At 46.2% G+C, this 20,675-nt stretch overlaps 1 protein-coding gene across 2 annotated transcripts in view; it reads left to right on the forward strand.

Annotated features, from left to right (window-relative positions):
• The window catches only part of LOC126355778 (tyrosine-protein phosphatase Lar), a 1,814,905-nt gene that overhangs the window by 1,176,664 nt on the left and 617,566 nt on the right, over positions 1 to 20,675 (forward strand). The gene's annotated exons all lie outside the window — the stretch shown is intronic.

The raw sequence follows: 20,675 nt of genomic DNA on the forward strand, positions 1-20,675 counted from the left end.
ACCCGGCGTGATGGTATGGGTTGCCACTGGTTACACGTCTCGGTCACCTCTTGTTCACATTGACGGCACTTTGAACAGTGGACGTTACATTTCAGATGTGTTTCGACCAGTGGCCCGTACTGGACCTCTCTGAATAGCTGTACTTAAGTTATAGTCACCCGGTGTGTCTGTGCGCCAGATGACCAAAGGGTAGCGTATAGATTTTTTAAAATTACTTTTGAGTAGATTTTTCCGTGTTAAACAGCGCAAAAGTTATTTATAGTTAGATATTTAAAGAGTGCGCGTCCTTAGCTGTGTGGTCAGCGCATCTGACTGCCATACAGCGGGCGTGGGTTCTGCTGCCGGCGAGGTCGGAGATTTTCTCCGCTCAAGGACTGGATGTTGTGTTGCCTTCCTCATCACGTCACCATTATCGACAAGTAGATCGTTCAGTGTGCCGTCCACTGAGAAGACTTCCGGCTAGGAGAACGAAATTGCCTAAGTGGGCACTCCCGGCCGTAAGTGCCATATGATCATTTCATTTCATTTTAAATTATCTTTGAACATTATGTACTATATTCATGTCAGTTCACTTGGAACATTTGCTCTGTTCTTTTGTCTAGATACAGACTGAAAGAAAATGGCAGACAAATAAAAATAAATGTTGTGACGGGAAGGTCTGTGAGTCACCTTTAGGCGTTTCGAGCACACAAGGTTTATTTATTTATCTAATCGTATGGCTAGGGCCCTCCGTCAGGTAGACCGTTCGCCTGGTGCCGGTCTTTCAGTTTGACAGCACTTCGGCGACCTGCAGTCGATGAGAATGATAGCCTGATGATGACAGCACAACACCAAGTCCCTGGGCTGAGAAAATTCTCCGAACCAGCCGGGAATCGAACCCGGGCCTAGAGGATTGTCAATCCGTGACGCTGACCATTCAGCTACCGGAGGCGGACAACACGCAAGGTTAACGCTGAAAACAGGTCTCTGTATGTCCCGTGGTAGGGTCTGCTGTATTTTACGTGGCTAATGAGGCAATCCTTTTGCAGCTCAGTTCGCGCCCGCTCTCTACCGACCTCGCCGTTGACAGGACGGTAACTTCCTTCCGTCTGTTAGCGCCAGAACGATGCTGCTGATAAGCGAAATTCAGGTTTCGGACTTAAACCTCTGTGAAAGTGCTCAGCCCAAGGACAGGCGACGACGCCGTCTATATTTTTAGTAGCATTAAACCTTCGAGAGAGGACGTAGTCGGACGCTGGAGCGGATACAGCCGCTGCATGGAAATCCAAACTTACTGCTAGTGCCGGAGTGCAGGATTTTGCACTCGCAACAAAACGCGCCGATCTGCCGCGCCCGCTGGAGGCGCCGCCTGTCTTCGTAAAGTCGCGATAATCCGCCGCGTGGCAGGTGGCGCACGAGCAGCGTTAGCCCGCCTGTGGTGGGGAGGGAGGGTGTGTGTGGACAGGGAGCACGGACACGCGGTGTATATGAGCGCGCGTGGGCGGCGCCGTGTCCGGGCATTAGCGCGACCCGGGCTGACCTCTGCCGCGCTTCCACCTGGCGCTACTTTCTGAAAGGGAAACCCTGTACCTCTCCCCTCCCCGCCCTCCACGTCCAGCTTCCGGCTTTACGCGGCGCTGCGCTGGCGCGATGTGTCCGAGCGGTGCACTGCCGGGAGACTACATCGCGCGCACGCAGAATTCTGGGAAAGAGGAGAGAAAGAGACAGAAAAAAAGTAGTAAGTTTCCCTCTGACTACACGGTATACGTGACGGTATTCCCTTTGGTGCACTGGTAGAATGCTTAGAATCTGATAAGTCTTCGAAATTCCAAGGAAAGAAAATATTACCGCCCCATCAATAACGAGGCCAAGGGAGACGGAACACAAGAACGAATGGGTCAAACGAAGGGAAGGATACTGGCTGTGCCCTCTTGAAATGTACCATACCGACATTGGTCTTAACAAACAAAAAAATGGTTCAGATGGCTCTGAGCACTACGGGACTTAACATCTGAGGTCATGAGTCCCCTAGAACTTAGAACTACTTAAACCTAACTAACCTAAGGACATCACACACATCCATGCCCGAGGCAGGATTCAAACCTGCGACCGTAGCGGTCTCGCGTTTCCAGACTGAAGCGCCTAGAACCGCTCGGCCACACCAGCCGGCTTGGTCTTAACAGATCTTGGCCAAGCGTAATCACTCGGAGATTTGAAAAATGTTCAAATGAGTGTGAAATCTTATGGGACTCAACTGCTAAGGTCATCAGTCCCGAAGCCTACACACTACTTAACCTAAATATCCTAAGGACAAAAACACGCACCCATGCCCGAGGGAGGACTCGAACCTCCGCTGGGACCAGACGCACTCCATGACTGCAGCGCCCCAGACCGCTCGGCTAATCCCGCGTGGCGGAGATTTGAATCCCACGCCTCATGAATACGAGTCTAATGCATTAGCCACTGCTTTAGTCTCTCTAAATTGCACTTGTAGGGTCACACAGTAATGGACCATAGGGGCTCTTAGCCAACCTCCTGTCATGAGGTACTGGCGGAAGTAAAGCTGCGAGGTCGGGGCGTGAGTCGAGCTTGGGTAGGTCAGTTGTTAGAGCACTTTCCCGCGAAAGGCAAAGGTCCCGAGTTCCAGTCTCGAGCCGGCACAAAATTTTAATCTGCCACAGTTTCAACCTCCTATCATGTCGTCGCATGGACAAATATCCAGCTGATGTTATTACTTAATAGTCCTCTTTTAGGGTGTAAATTGAGACCATGAAGCCACTTCCTGATAAGGAACTATGTCGCCTATGTCTTCTTGCATTTGACGTAAGGTGTGTCGAATATGGTCTATTTTGCCGCAGTAGGTTCCATTTCGATGGCGATGACCGTATCGTGGATACGTTGCCAAAGTCGGTGGAGGTTGGGGGGGGGGGGGGTCGGGGGGCGAGTGTGCAACGTAACACTCTGTGTTTGGGTACCTTAAGAGATTGCAGTTGGTGGTATTGGAAGCTGTGCTCTCGTGCTGCAAAAGTCATCTACTGCTTTCAGCGTCTCATTCGTAATCTAATTGTATTTGCATCACCTGATTTCATACGACTGCTTTCCATTACCCTTGTTTCGCCTTTGCTGACAGTCATCATATAACTTCCCATTAAAACATTGTCCATTTCACTCAAATGGTCTTCCTAATCAAAAAAAAATGTTCAAATGTGTATGAAATCAAATGGGACTTAACTGCTAAGGTCATCAGTCCCTAAGCTTACACCTCACTTCAGAATCTCACGCGGTATCCAACCACTCTTTTCTACAGTTTGGAGGATAAAGTTAAAAAGAAAAGAAACTAGAAAATCAACCCTGTCGTTGAGCATTCCTCAGCTGTGATGCATGCTAAGAAACAAGTACATAATCATATATTTGTGAACTATTGACTGCAAACGTTCAGCGCGAAATAAGTGGATCGTTTTCCACAGAAAGAAACGTTAAGTGGTCATGAACCTAGATGAATTTAGGATACCACGGATTACACCAGCGCCTGGAAAATTTCCGAGATGGTGATAGATTTCAGTGCAGTATATACGTTGAACAGGAACATCGAACTGCGGTAGTTATTGTCTGTTGCAATAATGCAAAGTGTCAGAGAAAACCGTGTCTTATATCTGCCTACTCTCCCGACATAGGCGGGTGGCTCCCTATTTTCCACTTTTTTCCCGACTCCCGATTATTCCATTATTTCTCCCGATTTTTATTAATTACCGTCAAACCTAAGATATTTCTACTTTCAACATTGCAGCACAGTCAGCAATCGTGATGATCTAATATATAAGAAACTATCAGCCTCGATTGCGGTAATGAAACCAACGTTTCCCCGAGGCCTACTGCACGACGTCCATGGAGACGAGGCGCACGCCGGAGCTTAAGTCTTGATGTTGACTTAGTACTTATGTACCGCATTTTTAAAATGTGACTACGCCTATTCAAGCAGTTTTAGTTTTATTTCAAGATCATGTCCTCTTAGACAAATTATACACTCCTGGAAATGGAAAAAAGAACACATTGACACCGGTGTGTCAGACCCACCATACTTGCTCCGGACACTGCGAGAGGGCTATGCAAGCAATGATCACACGCACGGCACAGCGGACACACCAGGAACCGCGGTGTTGGCCGTCGAATGGCGCTAGCTGCGCAGCATTTGTGCACCGCCGCCGTCAGTGTCAGCCAGTTTGCTGTGCCATACGGAGCTCCATCGCAGTCTTTAACACTGGTAGCATGCCGCGACAGCGTGGACGTGAACCGTATGTGCAGTTGACGGACTTTGAGCGAGGGCGTATAGTGGGCATGCGGGAGGCCGGGTGGACGTACCGCCGAATTGCTCAACACGTGGGGCGTGAGGTCTCCACAGTACATCGATGTTGTCGCCAGTGGTCGGCGGAAGGTGCACGTGCCCGTCGACCTGGGACCGGACCGCAGCGACGCACGGATGCACGCCAAGACCGTAGGATCCTACGCAGTGCCGTAGGGGACCGCACCGCCACTTCCCAGCAAATTAGGGACACTGTTGCTCCTGGGGTATCGGCGAGGACCATTCGCAACCGTCTCCATGAAGCTGGGCTACGGTCCCGCACACCGTTAGGCCGTCTTCCGCTCACGCCCCAACATCGTGCAGCCCGCCTCCGGTGGTGTCGCGACAGGCGTGAATGGAGGGACGAATGGAGACGTGTCGTCTTCAGCGATGAGAGTCGCTTCTGCCTTGGTGCCAATGATGGTCGTATGCGTGTTTGGCGCCGTGCAGGTGAGCGCCACAATCAGGACTGCATACGACCGAGGCACACAGGGCCAACACCCGGCATCATGGTGTGGGGAGCGATCTCCTACATTGGCCGTACACCTCTTGTGATCGTCGAGGGGACACTGAATAGTGCACGGTACATCGAAACCGTCATCGAACCCATCGTCCTACCATAGCTAGACGGGCAAGGTAACTTGCTGTTCCAACAGGACAATGCACGTCCACATGTATCCCGTGCCACCCAACGTGCTCTAGAAGGTGTAAGTCATCTACCCTGGCCAGCAAGATCTCCGGATCTGTCCCCCATTGAGCATGTTTGGGACTGGATGAAGCGTCGTCTCACGCGGTCTGCACGTCCAGCACGAACGCTGGTCCAACTGAGGCGCCAGGTGGAAATGGCATGGCAAGCCGTTCCACAGGACTACATCCAGCATCTCTACGATCGTCTCCATGGGAGAATAGCAGCCTGCATTGCTGCGAAGGTGGATATACACTGTACTAGTGCCGACATTGTGCATGCTCTGTTGCCTGTGTCTATGTGCCTGTGGTTCTGTCAGTGTGATCATGTGATGTATCTGACCCCAGGAATGTGTCAATAAAGTTTCCCCTTCCTGGGACAATGAATTCACGGTGTTCTTATTTCAATTTCCAGGAGTGTAGATTCAGGTATATCTTAGGAAGAAGGCTCAATTATTTGGGCTGAAACCTAGGCAAAGGTTGGTTCCATTACCACAGTCGAGGCTGATAGTTTATTACATGAAAGATATTTGTTTTGAAAACCCCCCATTTCAGTTGTTTTGCATGTGGTCGGAATTCGTTTCAATTGATATTCATATCGAAGTGTTTAGAAATCGAGAAGTCGAGCGCGACCTATATATCGATAGTTATTTGTCCTCTTTCAGTGTTTCTGCGTGTGCTTTTGTAACCGTTATATAGCTCTGTGGCTTCACAGAGAAAGACTCAAATCAGTTATCTTAGGTTTACACAGAAATGAGCCGCAGTTTGTTGATCATTCAGATTTCCTATTTCTTCTGATTTTTAAAACTGAATCTCCTCAGTTTTTGTTTTTGAAGGTTGGCAGGTATGTTGCCACCACTGGTATAGGGTCTCTGTATTTTGTACTTTCCTTCGCTATGAACAGAGTGGACCAACATAATGAAGTATTACTTCGGAATAACGAGCTCACACAAGCATTACGCGAAATGTAGAACCTATCTCTGTAATTGGGTTCCTTTTTATGGTTTCGTTTTCCTCTCAAAATATACCGGCTGCGGGGATAGGAGTGAATGCAATTAAGCGTGCACTCGTGTCGAGAAAGAAGCGTGCACCAACACTAATGCAATTTCTTGCGTGTGAGGCAGATCAGACTCACGACGACTTGGTACAAGGCGCACATGTGTGTAAACTCACCTTCATTCACATTAAAAGATATGTTATTCAACACTCGTTTATTCTTCCATGAAACAGTGTATTTCTGATTAGCATATCAAGGTGCTGGCAGATTAAATGTCGGTGGACAGCTGGTATCTCTCAACGCACGTCTCGGAAACGACGTCCTTCACACACTTAACAAGATCCAGTCCTTTGCGGCGGATTACCCGCCTGCGAAGTCTCGGCCAGAGCCGAAACTCCCAGCTGCAGAGCCCCTGTGAAAGCGCTTTGAGGCGCCCCGAAGACAGAGCAGTTGGCCAGAAGGTCAAGTCTGCAGCAGGCGCGGTTCTGCGGCCGAAAGGGCGAGATAGCGGTGTGCTGTGTGCGGCGTGCGCAATAACGGGGCGTCACCCGCAGATGGCACCGCCTGCTGAGTAGGCAGCCCGCAGCGCGCGACCGCGCCCGCCTCCCTGCTCCCTCTGGCGTCGCGCCCGCGAGTTTCTTTCGCTCTCCTTTTCCAGTTTAATAGAAAGCATACGTCAGATGTTTCAACCGGATTAACGCCTGCGTAACGTACACAATCATATTTCCCTAATAGTCCATTTACTGTACGTTCATCCCATATTCATCGTATAAGTGTGTATGTCGAGTTTCAGGAATGTGATTAAAACACAGAGAATGGAACAGCTCGTGGCAAAGATCTGGATAATGTGATCACTGTGCGTTTTGACTCTGGATTACTGCAATACAGATACGCCAAAAATCTATGTCCAGACTTTGACATCTTAAGTGGGCATACCGTTCCTGTAGAGTGGAAGAGGGGAAGCTTCATATATCTTCGAAAGGGGCCACATTTCTTCGAAGGAGGCGAATATTCATTTCGAAATTATTTTACGATAAACAAGGATAGTTACTGATACCTGTAATGTCTTGTTGTTGCCTTCAGTTCGACGATTGGTTCGGTGCTGCTCTCTGTGCTAACATATCTTGTGTAAATCTTTTTGTGTCTGCACACTTCTACACTATATTCAAGCCCCCTCCACACACACACACACACATACACACACACACTCTCACACTCACACTCACACTCACACTACACTACACTACCCTCTATTACTAAACTGGTTATTCCTTGCTGCATTGGATGTGTGCTATCAAGCATTCTTACTTACGTTCTGCCATAAATTTCTATTCTCTCCCATCAGGTTACTACCTCCTCGTTAGTTACATAATCTACCCATCGAATTTTCAATATTCTTCTGTAACACCACGTTTCAAAATCTTCTATTCTTTTCTTATCTGAACTGCTTATCGCCAAAGTTTCACTTTTGTATTTCACTTTTGTACAAAGCCACACTCCGATCAAATGTCTGCAGAAAAATTTCCTAACATTTAAATTTATATTAGATGTTAACAAATATATATGGTGAGAAATTCCTCATTTTAAGTGATGCTTGTCTTGCTATTCCCAATCCACATATCATATCCTCTCCACCTCAGACACCACCAGTTATTTTACTGTCCAAAAGCAAAACTCCCCCACTACTTTCATTTTCTAATCTAATGCCCTAGATAACATCTTATTTAATTATACTACATTCCGTTATCCTTGTTTTTGTTTTGTCGATATTCATCTTATACTCGTAACTTTTTTGGAAGATACTATCCATTCCGTACTCCATTCATCTCCTCTTGGTAGTTCTTTGCCGTCTCTGACAGTATTACAATTTCATAGCCAAACCTCATTTTTATTTCTTCTCCGTGAGCTATAATTTCGTTTGTTTCTTTTATTGCTTGCTCAATCTCCATATTGAACTGGATTTTGCATTAAATAAATTATGGAATCAGGGCACTGCTGTGGCAAAATTTCGTCATGTCTGTAGCACGCAAGTGTAATCATTTCATGACCGATTCTCATTAAGCCCTCATTGGACTTTCTTTCTCTACAGGTCTGAGAAGACAGATATTCTGATATTTTTAGTTTTCTACGATTGTTGTTCCTTGCCTAACTCGTGTAAGAGATGCATAGTTGGTTTAGTGCTGCATCACATTGCTCCTGTTGTAATACTCTTTACTTAATGTATTAAAAAGATATGGCTCCGGTTCATACTGTAAAATGGGAAAAAAACACACTCATTGTCTTTGCCCAAAGCTATCTTATCCTGTAGTCTTTCCCCTATATCACCGTGGCACGTAAGCCGAAAAGTGCACGGGGTATTAGTCAGGTACGTAATCTTTTGCACTTGCTGTTAAACCTATGACTCAACGACGACGGAAATAAAAGAAAGATTCGTGGGAATGACCAAAAATTCACGGTGAAAATACATCACTAATATGATTCAAAATGGTTCAAATGGCTCTGAGCACTATGGGACTTAACTGCTGAGGTAATGAGTCTCCTAGAACTTAGAACTACTTAAGCCTAACTAACCTAAGGACATCACACGCATCCATGCCCGAAGCAGGATTCGAACCTGCGACCGGAACGGTCGCGCGGTCCCAAACTGTAGCGCCTAGAACCGCTAGACCACCCTGGCCGGCACTAATAGGATTCGTTGATGACGTTGTTTCCTCAGAGAAAATGAAGACAAATTACAAGAGTGTTGAATGGTGCGAGCAGTATAGTAAGTAGACACTGTAGCGTGAGAGTGAACCGACGAAAGGTGAAAATAAGGTAGCAGAAATGAGATTAATGTAATTATGAAATTGTGGTACCTTGCAAGCAATATAACACATGGCGGACGAAACTAGGCATGGGAAGCAGAATAACACTGGCAAAGAGGGGATTTCTGTCCAAAAGAAGTGTATTAGTATCAAACATCGGCCTCAGTTTGAGGAAACAATTTCTGAAAATGTGCGTTTCGTACACACCACGGTATTTATGTGTATTATGGTACAGAAGTAAGCAAGGAAAGAAGAGAATCGAATCTTGCGAGATGTCGCGGTGTAGAAGGGTTACGAAATTTAGCTGGACTTACAACATAAGGAATGAGAAAGTTTCATGCAGAAACGGAGTGAAAGAAAGGTGTGGAAAACAAAGACAGGGAGAAGTGGCACGATGACAGGTCCTATTTTAAGAAATCTGGGAATAACTTCAAGACACGGGAGGGAGGTGAAGAGAGTAAAAACTGTAGAGAAAGGCAGAAATTGGAGTGTATCGGAGAACTTAAGGTGCAAGTGGTATGCTGAGATGAAGACATTGGTACAGAAGAGGAATTCGTGGCGGCCCGCATCAAACCATTCAGAAGACTCTTGATGATGCTATTGGTTGTTGTTCTTCTTTTGCTTTTTCTCGTTTCTTCTGCGATGTCGGCATTATTAGACTATTGGCTATTAAAATTGCTACGCCACGAAGATGACGTGCTACAGACGCAAAATTTAACCGACAGGAAGAAGATGCTGTGATATGCAAATGATTAGCTTTTCAGAGTATTCACACAAGGCTGGCACCGGTGGCGACACCTACAACGTGCTGACATGAGGAAAGTTTCAACCCGTTTCTCATACACAAAAAGCAGTTGACCCGCGTTGCCTGGTGAAACGTTGTTGTGATGCCTCGTCTAAGGATGAGAAATGCGCACCATCACGTTTCCGACTTTGATAAAGGTCGGATTGTAGCCTATCGCGATTGCGGTTTATCCTATCGCAACACTGCTGCTCGCGTTGGTCGAGATCCAATGACTGTTAGCAGAATATGGAATCGGTGGGTTGAAGAGGGTAATACGGAACGCATGCTGGATCCCAACGGCCTCGTATCACTAGCAGTCGACATGACAGGCATCTTATCCGCGTGGCTCTAACGGATCGTGCAGCCACGTCTCGAACCCTGAGTGAACAGATGCGGACGTTTGCAAGACAACAACCATCTGCACCAACGTTTGCAGCAGCACGGACTATTAGCTCGGAGACCATCTCTGCGATTACTCTTGACGCTGCATTACAGACAGGAGCGCCTGCGATGGTGTACTCAACGACGAACCGGTGCATGAATGGCAAAATGTCATTTTCTCGTCCGACCCGGGTCCTGTTTACAGCATCATGATGGTCCCATCCGTGTTTGGCGACATCGCGGTGAACGCACATTAGAAGCGTGTATTCGTCATCGCCGGCATGATGGTATGGGGTGCCATTGGTTACACGGTCACCTCTTGTTCGCATTGACGGCCTTTGAACAATGGACGTTACATTTCAGATGTGTTAAAACCCGTGGCTCTACCCTTCATTGGATCCCTTCGAAACCCTACATTTCAGCAGGATAATGCACGACCACCTGTTGCAAGTCCTGTACGGGCCTTTCTGGATACAGAAAATGTTTGACTGCTGCCCTGGCCAGCACATTCTCCAGATCTCTCACCAATTGAAAACGTCGGTCAATGGTGGCCGAGCAACTCGCTCCTTACAATACGCCAGTCACTAGTCATGATGAAATGTGGCATCGTGTTGAAGCTGCATGGGCAGCTGTACCTATACACGCCATCCAAGCTCTATCTGACTCAATGCCCAGGCGTATCAAGGCCGTTATTACGGCCAGAGGTGGTTGTTCTGGTTACTGATTTCTCAGGATCTATGCACGCAAATTGCGTGAAAATGTAATCACATGTCAGTTCTAGTATAATATATTTGTCCAATGAAACCCGTTAATCATCTTCATTTCTTCTTGGTGTAGCAATTTTAATGGGCAGTATTGTATATGTATGATTTGAGGCAATGTTGGTGGCAGACGGTGGTCGGTTGCCTTTCCTGGCGGGATTTGCAGTAGGAAGACTGGTCACTGAAAGAAAAGAAAAGAATCTCATCTTTGCCATGTATGTGCTATATCGCCACCTGGTGTTCGGACGTAGTAGAGTGAAGTCTGCTGCTCTCAGGGCGCTAATAACCTCGCCGTTGAGCGCCCTAAATCCATCCACCCACTCGCATCACACACGCACCGTGCCCCCGTGTGGCGCTAAGTTGTGCCCAAGTAAGCGGCAAGTCGGCGGCGCGCAAGGTGCACGGCAGTGCGGCGGGGCAACTAATGCAGTTAGCGCAGCACTAAGAGCCGTAATCGCATCGCAGCGGGCTAACCAGCGGCGGGCCGGCGGACGTCCGCGCCGCCGCCGGAGGACAATCGACTCGGCGGCCGATAAAGGGGCTGCTGGGTGGCGGGGGCGGCGGGGGCGGCGCGGGCTGCAGGGCCGGTGGGGGCGGCTATATTGCTGACGTGCCCCGGCGGAGCCCCGTTATTGCTCACGCGGCCTAAGCCGGCGGCTCAGCGCCGTATTGGCACGCCCTGCCATTGGCAGCCCGGCCGCGGAAAGACGGCGCAGGCGAAAGACCGCGACTGCGGCTTACCTCGCCCTGTCAGCGGCCCTGCGTTTCTAATGGCTCACAGCCTGTAGCCACCTTCCGCCGCCGTGTCTGTCTGTCTTCCTTTATTTCTCTCTGCTCCTGCCGCGGTTTTCAGCTAGAATGCCGATTGCTTTGGAAAGTTTGTTTGAAATGGAATGTGCCAGGGCATTTTCACAACTGTAACATTACTTCGTACCGTCTTTATCGGAGGCAATACGGATTTAGCATCTCCACGACATAAAGAGCAGTTTCTCGTAATGGGAGAAGGATCTAGCGGTGCACGAAGTAGCACTGGGACAGTTTTCTCTGGAATTGGTCATGAAATGTTTACTGTACTGCTCTGGGCCAGACCTTCTTCCCATTCATGATTTTCTGGCTCTTAGGGCTCTTGTCTTATTTCGTGTTGTTGTTGTTGTGGTCTTCAGTCCTGAGACTGGTTTGATGCAGCTCTCCACGCTACTTCATCTCCCAGTGCCTACTGCAGCCTATATCCTTCTGAATCTGCTGTGTATTCATCTCTTGGTCTCCCTCTTCGATTTTTACCCTCCACACTTCCCTCCAATACTAAATTGGCGATCCCTTGATGCCTCAGAACATGTCCTACCAACCGATCCCTTCTTCAAGTTGTGCCACAAGCTCCTCTTCTCCTCAATTCTATTCAATACCTCCTCATTACTTCTGTGATCTACCCTTCTAATATTGAGCATTATTTTGTAGAACCACATTTCGGAAGCTTCTATTCTCTTCTTCTCCAAACCATTTATCGTCCACATTTCACTTCCATACATTTCCATACAAATACTTTCAGAAACGACTTCCTGACATTTAAATCTATACTCGACGTCAACAAATTTTCTTCTTCAGAAATGCTTTCCTTGCCATTGCCAGTCTACATATTATATCCTCTCTACTGCGACCATCATCAGTTATTTTGCTCCCCAAATAGCAAAACTCCTTTACTACTTTGAGTGTCTCAGTTCCTAATCTATTTCCCTCAGCATCACCCGACTTAATTCGACTACATTCCATTATCCTCGTTTTGCTTTTGTTGATGTTCGTTTTATATCCTCCTTTCAAAACACTGTCCATTCCGTTCAACTGCTCTACCAGGTCCTTTGCTGTCTCTGACAGAATTACAATGTCATTGGTGAACCTCAAAGTTTTTATTTCTCCTTCATGTATTATAATACCTACTCCGAACTTTTCTTTTGTTTCCTTTACTGGTTGCTCAATATACTGATTGAATAACATCGGGGATAGGCTACAACCCTGTCTCACTTCCCTTCCCAACCACTGCTTCCCTTTCATCCCCTCCACTCTTTTAACTGCCATCTCGTTTCTGTACAAATTGTAAATAGCCTTTCGCTCCCTGTATTTTAACCCTGCCACCTTCAGAATTTGGAAGAGAGTATTCCAGTCAACATTGTCAAAAGTTTTCTCTAAGTCTACAAATGCTAGAAACGTAGGTTTCCCTTTCCTTAATCTAGTCTTTCTTCTAAGATAAGTCGTAGGGCAAAAAAAATGGCTCTGAGCACTATGGGACTTAACATCTGTGGTCATCAGTCCCCTAGAACTTAGATACTTAAACCTAATTATCCTAAGGACATCACACACATACATGCCCGAGGCAGGATTCGAACCTGCCACCGTAGCAGTCGCGCTGTTCCGGACTGAGCGCCTAGAACGTCGTAGGGTCAGTATTGCCTCACGTGTTCCAACATTTCTACTGAATCCAAACTGATCTGCCCCGAGGTCAGCTTCGTACCTCCATATATATCCTGCGAATTGCTGTAAAGTGAGGTGGTAGAAGGTACGTACCTACCATACATACGTCAACCAACCCAAATGGTTCAAAGGGCTCTGAGCACTATGGGACTCAACTTCTGTGGTCATTAGTCCCCTAGAACTTAGAACTACGGTCGCAGGTTCGAATCCTGCCTCGGGCATGGATGTGTGTGATGTCCTTAGGTTAGTTAGGTTTAAGTAGTGCCAAGTTCTAGGTGACTGATGACCACAGATGTTAAGTCCCATTGTGCTCAGAGCCATTTGAACTGCCATTATATGACTGATCTTTCTTCTGCGTCTGACACATACTGCTTTTGTCGTGTCTTTCTTTGTGTAAATCAACATAGGACTTTCTATTCCTCTGGAAGTTTATTAGTTTTCTAACAATGAAGTCGTTTAATGTATATGTCTCGCTGCCAAGTTATTACTGGCTGTATACAGCGGTCAAAAACTGTCTACTACAGCTCAGCCGACATCCTAGTCTTCGAAATTGAAGCGTTTCTTCCATATGTTTGCCAGTCCAAATTAATATTTTGTTCCATATATCGCCTCTGAATGTTTGTCGGTAGAGTTCTCCTTTGCACTATATGGTTGTGGACCAAAAAGTGTCAAGTGAACATCGACTTAAGAGCTAGGAGCAGTTTTTCAGCAGGAGAGATTTGCGTGTGTGTGGATCTAAGTAAGAAACAATGTTATAAGACCTGTTTATCTTCGCTCCTGGACGCAGATCTCTTCTGCTGCAAAAGTGCTCGTCGTTGACACAGTAGTCTTGTACCAGAGGAAGCAATTGTGAGGATGTTGCTTGGTGGCCAGTATTCTCTTTCTACAACGCAACTCCACACATACATAAACAGGGTTTCTTATTTACTGGAACAGAAAGCTACTTATCTTTAATCTAGTCCATGGTTGTGGTACAAGCTCTTCCGTAGTAATCTTCGTTAGGCTCACTGCTAGTGAAGTACCAGTCCCACTATAAACACTACGCTCTAGTCGTTAGGTACTGACTGACCCCGACGAGGAAAGTGACAGACTGCCAGTCTGACTCGGTCTGCAACTGCGACTGCGACTCACTGCCTGAAACTGCGACTGACTGGGCCCTCCGGTCCGCGGCGGCGATCTAAATACCGGCGATCGACTGGGCGTTGGCGGCGCGTTGCTCGCGTGTGTGTCTTTGGCCTCTCTCCTGATAGGCGCTTGAGTCTGCAACTGTTATCGATCTTCTTGCAGCCTCTTTGTCGACCGGCGTGCTGGCGACAGCCTACACTAGCACAGCCCTTAAGGTACGCATTTGCCTAATTGTTATCTGCACGTTTGCTACAGTGCAGATTCATTGGAGACTGGAGAATACTCGTAGTCTCAAAGACGAAGAAAAAGTGCCTCATATGAAACGATCCGTGTATAAACACAACCTGATGACAAATTCTGTTCCCAAACGATGCCATTGTCTGTAGGGGCGTCATCTGGTTAGCAGACTGTGAACAAAGGGAGTGAAACTAGATCGTGATCAGCGTTTGGTGTGGTGACAAGGCTGGAAGCTGACAGTCAACTTTTTTAACATAATCTAATGCTCAGTAAAATGACAGAAAGATTCTCTACCAAAGTGGACTTTACTTAAGCCTCTGGCCATGTCTCCACATACAGAACGTCACTGGACATGGCTGACGCTCCACCGACGGAAGTAAGTTGATACGCAGCTCCGACTTGTCCATTGGCGGCATACAGCGACATCGATGTCCAGAGGCGATGAACAGTGCAGCGTCTCTAATTAGAGAGGTGTTCAGATTCACATCGCTTCTGCCGCAGCTGGCGTGATGGGCCACACCTTTCCGACGTGTTTCGTGTCGCGGTGCCTGCGTGACCGCGCCGTTTAAGCGGTGCAGCGCACGTGGCCTGTGCGAAGACTATGCCCCTCACTCCTCTTAACGCAGGCCGGCGGACACGCATTAAAGCCATTGTTTCGTGCGCACTTTTCCAGGGCGCCGTCGCTCGAATCGTTTCAGCCTTGCGTGCGACGAAAAGATTCTGTCACTGCGGTCCCGTATCTTGGTAGACTCCAGTAGCCAGAGTACGGAGAGGTAGCTAAATGCGGCATGTCCTGAAGTATACAACCTTAAACAGTTGCTCACGTGAATAGTTCATAAACCACTCTTCGGCACAATTGCGCGACTTAGCGCCGAGCGTGCCTCCTTAGAATCGTATTTGGGAGAATGAGGTGTTAGCATGTCTGGATATGTGAATTGCGCAGATAAGCATCAAATTTACGGATATAAACCTTTGGAAGGTCATCTGTAACTGCGTACCATAGCAGTTACTACTGAGGACAAATAAGCATCGCTTTTCGTGTAACCCTACGCTGCTGGTATTCCAGAGATGTTATGAAATGTTACGAAACATAAAAAAGGTTATATAGTACGCCGAGTAGTGTCTTCCTTTTCTGTTCCTTGTTACTAGCGAGGAAGTTGTACTGCTAGTGCCGTTTGACGTCACTAACTTAGTTCAAAAATGGCTCTGAGCACTATGGGACGTAAACATCTGAGGTTATCAGTCCCCCATAACTTAGAACTACTTAAACCTAACTAACCTAAGCACATCACACACATCCATGCCCGAGGCAGGATTCGAACCTGCGACCGCAGCAGTCACGCGGTTCCAGACTGTAGCGCCTAGAACCGCTCGGCCACCCCCGGGCGGCACTAACTTAGTTGCAAAGGCTCTCGTTGATGAGTGTATAATTACATTAACAGGTCTCTTGCACAAATCTAAAGTTATCCTGTACAATTACACGACATAATCTTTGCTACTGAAACATGTGAGAACATCATTATTTCCAGTTTCAGAACACGTATTACTGTCCAGTCTGTTGGCATAGGTATGGGTTCCCCTCTTAGTCCTATACTATCCGAAGTTTTTATGTCCTGTTTCGAACAAGTTTATGTTCAGTCACTAAGTTCTAAAATTATATACTGGTCCGGGTATGTGGATGGTGAGCTGTATGTATGAACTGATACCAATAGATACATTGCCACAACGTTTGCACTCCCAGCATGATAAAATTCAGTTCACAATGGAGATGGGCCGCGCAGGATTAGCCGAGCGGTCTTGGCGCTGCAGTCATGGACTGTGCGGATGGTCCCGGCGGAGGTTCGAATCCTCCCTCGAGCATGGGTGTGAGTGTCTGTCCTTAGGATAATTTAGGTTAAGTAGTGTGTACGCTTAGGGACTGATGACCTTAGCAGTTAAATCCTATAAGATTTCACACACATTTGAACAAGAACGGCCGTGAAACAGTTTTGGAACAATATAATTGAAGAAAAAGTAATACCAGGAAAAGTTTAAGTTCGGAATACTGCAATTTGCAGTGAAATCATCATTTAGCGTCGCTATAAAGAAGGCACATGAACAAACGTCAAGATATTACAGTATTAATTGTCTAATACTTTTGAATGTTTAGGAATGTTCGCGTGTATTTTAGAAAGTTCTTGATGTTCTATAAGAGACTTGAAAAAACTTTTAATAGCTAAGATCGCATTAATTAGTATTTATTATTGGTGATCCGTTTTGACAGTTCAACCTGTCATCTCCTGATCTTCAAAAAATTATTTGATATAAATCGTATTCCACTGCGAATTCAACAAGTATGCCATGGCGACATTATGGCGGAGGATATACAGCACGTTATACGTACGTTGGTTCGTCAGACGTGAAACTACATACAGACGATAAACACCTTTTACAGATGGTCGTGTTAACGCAAGTAGCACCCCACTGAGGCTTGTTAGTTCTTACAATGCACGATACATAGTAAAAACGCACATTTATACAAATGTGTACGTTTACTTGACATATTGTATACATCATGGATACATCTCGGTCAAAGTACAACCGTTAATTTTACAATTTTCTGCTGTGTTCTCGAGTGATCTGGAATGTGAATATAAATACCTATCGAGGCGTATCTTTTTTCAGCTCGTTGTTAATAATTTGTGGAACATGAGGAAGCAACTTGTTGGTTCATATCTATCAGAATGGTTTGTCGCGGCAGCAGACCAGACAGTGTTGTACGACTTCGCACTGGCGCGGCGGTGTGGGGGCGGTGCTGTCGCCATTTCCTCGGCTGGCAGCAGCAGCCGGAGCTCCAGCAGTGTCTCTCGTTGCCGCCTCCACGCCGCGCCCGTCACACGCGTCGCATTATTCCATATTCCTGGAGGCGCCCTTTTATTCGATTCGGCGCCAACTTCTGGAGCTGTCAGCGGCGCTGCGCATTTTGGCCGTTATTGCTTCTTGCCTCCCGCACATTTTCGCACGTGTCCCGCCAACCCCTCCTCTGGCACGTGTGCCTGTCCTCGCTCGTTAGCGCCTCGTCACTCTCCCTGCGAGTGCCCAATGAAATTGCCTGCTCCGACGAGCGCGCTGACGTCCGCCGCTAACACACGGCCTTAGTCTCGCGACGAGTTCCTACATTCCTCATGCGCAATTTGACAAGTTTCGGCTGCTCCGACACTTTCATTCCTCTCCGTCGTTTCCCTCTTTGTTTCGTTCACTGTTACTATTTTTCGCCACTAGCAACGTGACTTGCTTTCACCGAGGCCGACTCACACTAGACGTCAGCGGTACGGAACGGAGCAGCAGGCGGCATCATCACACAATAGCGAAGTGTTCATACTGCAGACGGAGCATCAACGCAACGTCACTTCGCTTAGCTGAGAAGCGAACATTGAAAGTGAGGCTATGACACATATAAATACAGGGTGCTTCAAAAAATGTATACACACTTTGAAGCGTCATAGAAAATTTATTTCCCGTCCTACAATGTTAAATTTCTGGAAATGGAAAGCTTAAAGTCCAATTGGATAAATAAATGTACTTTGCAAATGTAATTAATTTTCAAATTGTCCTTCAGCTTCAATACATTTCTGAGTACGAGTTACCACCGATTCCGTACAACGTACCAAAGTGTCCAATGAGATTTCTGTGCACACCGCCTGAATCTGATTCCAAAGTGTGTCCAGGTTACGTGGTTTACGTTTGTACACCTCATCTTTTACTGTGCCCCATAAGACGAAATCCAGCGGCGTGAGGTCTGGAGAGCGTGCAGGGAACTGCTGTTTCCTTCTTCTTCAGGTCCGCTTGTCCATCACAGTGATGGCCTGGCCAGACTACTTCATCCTAGGAAACGTGAGTTCATTTGCAACGTACCACATAAGAATTCGCTAACAGATTTTTATAACAACTCACCTTCTAGACTTCATCTATTTGTTCATAAGCAGTTTTCGTTTTACAAGATGAAACAGCGCTACAAAATAGAAAGCAACTGCTAAATCGGTAGCTGGCACTCAGATAACCTAACATCGTGGGTGTTGAAGATGCACACTCTTCAGGAACTTTGCACCAGAGATAACAGAACATCGCTGGAAGAGAGAGTTTAAACATTGCTTGCAAGCATCATTGCACATCCATGGAGGAAACTTGAAACATGTGCAGAAAAGAGTGTACAATTTTGACGTCGCTTGACAGCAAATTTGTCCATTAAGGGATTGAGGATCTAGCAATAGTAAATTTTACTATTGGGCAAGTAAAATTTTATAACGGATCTTCTTCATAAAATCTGTGTGACAATCCGCTGAGAAATGAAACAAATGGAAAATTGTCGTGCAAACATTAAAACTATCGTCAGCGAAAATGCAGGCTGTGCCAAAAGTCACGAAGGCGTTATAATTACATATTCTGCTCTCTTTTGTTTCAGATTATGAAAAACTATGAATAACAAATTTTCCATACTTGATCTTTAAGTTTGTGAAATATTAATTGAAACTAACGATAAATAAAAAAGTTATTCGCAGTTATGAGCCCTACGCCACTTTTGGACCACCCATTAGATACTTTCAAATACATCAATCAATATTTGTAAGGCAATACATAGAGCCTGTTTACCTTATCCATTGAGGGCTGTTCTAAGTATCAGGTATCATTTAAAACGACTGTATTTTCCTCCTTTAGTAGATCTGATTTTTTTTACTGTTAAAAAATGTCTATGAAAATTGCTTCATCAGTGCATGTTTTTATTTCTAGACAATGTAATCCAGATATTGTGGCAAAACGTAAATAATTTTTTACTGTCGGGCTTCTAGTGCTAGAACACTTGATGGGAAAAATCGAAGTCTTCATGGAACGGTTGTAATGTGTCACTAAAACGAAGCAAAATAATAAAATAAAGACTAAGAAGACGCAAAAGCAAGAAATACCAGTTCTATAAAATGAGCGACGCAGCGAAAATAAGTTAACCTCAGATGCCGGCAGCGTCACTCTAGCGCCAACGTTAAAACTTTCCTCATGTGATACCTTGCCATTGACGTCTCATAGTTCCCGCTGGCAGCTTATACGAATGCCACCGTATTTGACGCCCTGTTCTGTCAACTGTGAATCGATCTTTATTCATTTAAGTGTAGGCGATGAAAGAAATGTTCAGCAGAATTGGCCACTAAGAGAACAGGAGGTGGAGCTATGAAATTTTTGGTCACCTGACAGTTAGTCAGTTATGTGTCTTAATTTCAAGACCCAACGCCACACTCTGTTGTGCGGCGAGACTTTATGACGGCATTGATTCTTTTTACAGGCAGAGCGCTTAATCTGGACTATATGCATTGTGGATTTTTATAGAAGCACGCACAGTGTCTGCATAAGGTGTTACTCTACACAAGTTTCCCGCGGTATCATCAGCCACGTAAGTACTTCGCTGTTGCTGACACGAACTGATCTCAGCAATCTTCTTCGTAGAATTGTCGACATTGGTTATTTCACGAACAACTACCAGCTCCCAAACAACCACAAAGTGCTCTCCAACCAGTAACGCCAACACGGCAATTTTTTTTACCTCGCATAGCCTCGTTACCAGTATAACACAAATTGCGGAGTAATGTTCCCGAGGGCGTGAAGTATTCTGAGTGGCATTTCTGCAGATATACGGAAATTTTATCTGATTATTACACATATGAGAGCGTTCGTTATGGAATCCTTCTACAGACATCTTACATCTCAAAAATCTGAATTTTTTAAAATTATATTCCTCGAGTCATGACTGTTCCACAAGGTCTGTTTTGATGGGTCACGTCAGTAGCATTAAACGGCTGAGTCTTTCACGAGAATAGTGAATATCAGAGAATGGATGTGTCTGCTGCAGGGATGTCAAACACAGACAAACTTCCCACCTTTCTCTCTCTTTCTCTCTCTCTCTCTCTCTCTCTCTCTCTCTCTCTCTCTCTCTCTCTCTCTCTCTCTCTCTCTGTTATGTTGATAGGTAGTGAAAGAGATGGTATGCAGTTTAGGCGGTTTTATCGTCCGTGTAATCTTAATTACGGTAATACTTTTTCGTGCTACGTTCCGATGTGTAAGTGCCAATGACGGGGTAGCGAAGTGTAACATTTCA

This window comes from Schistocerca gregaria, chromosome 3 (assembly GCF_023897955.1).
Source record: "Schistocerca gregaria isolate iqSchGreg1 chromosome 3, iqSchGreg1.2, whole genome shotgun sequence".
Taxonomy (NCBI): Eukaryota; Metazoa; Arthropoda; class Insecta; order Orthoptera; family Acrididae; genus Schistocerca; species Schistocerca gregaria.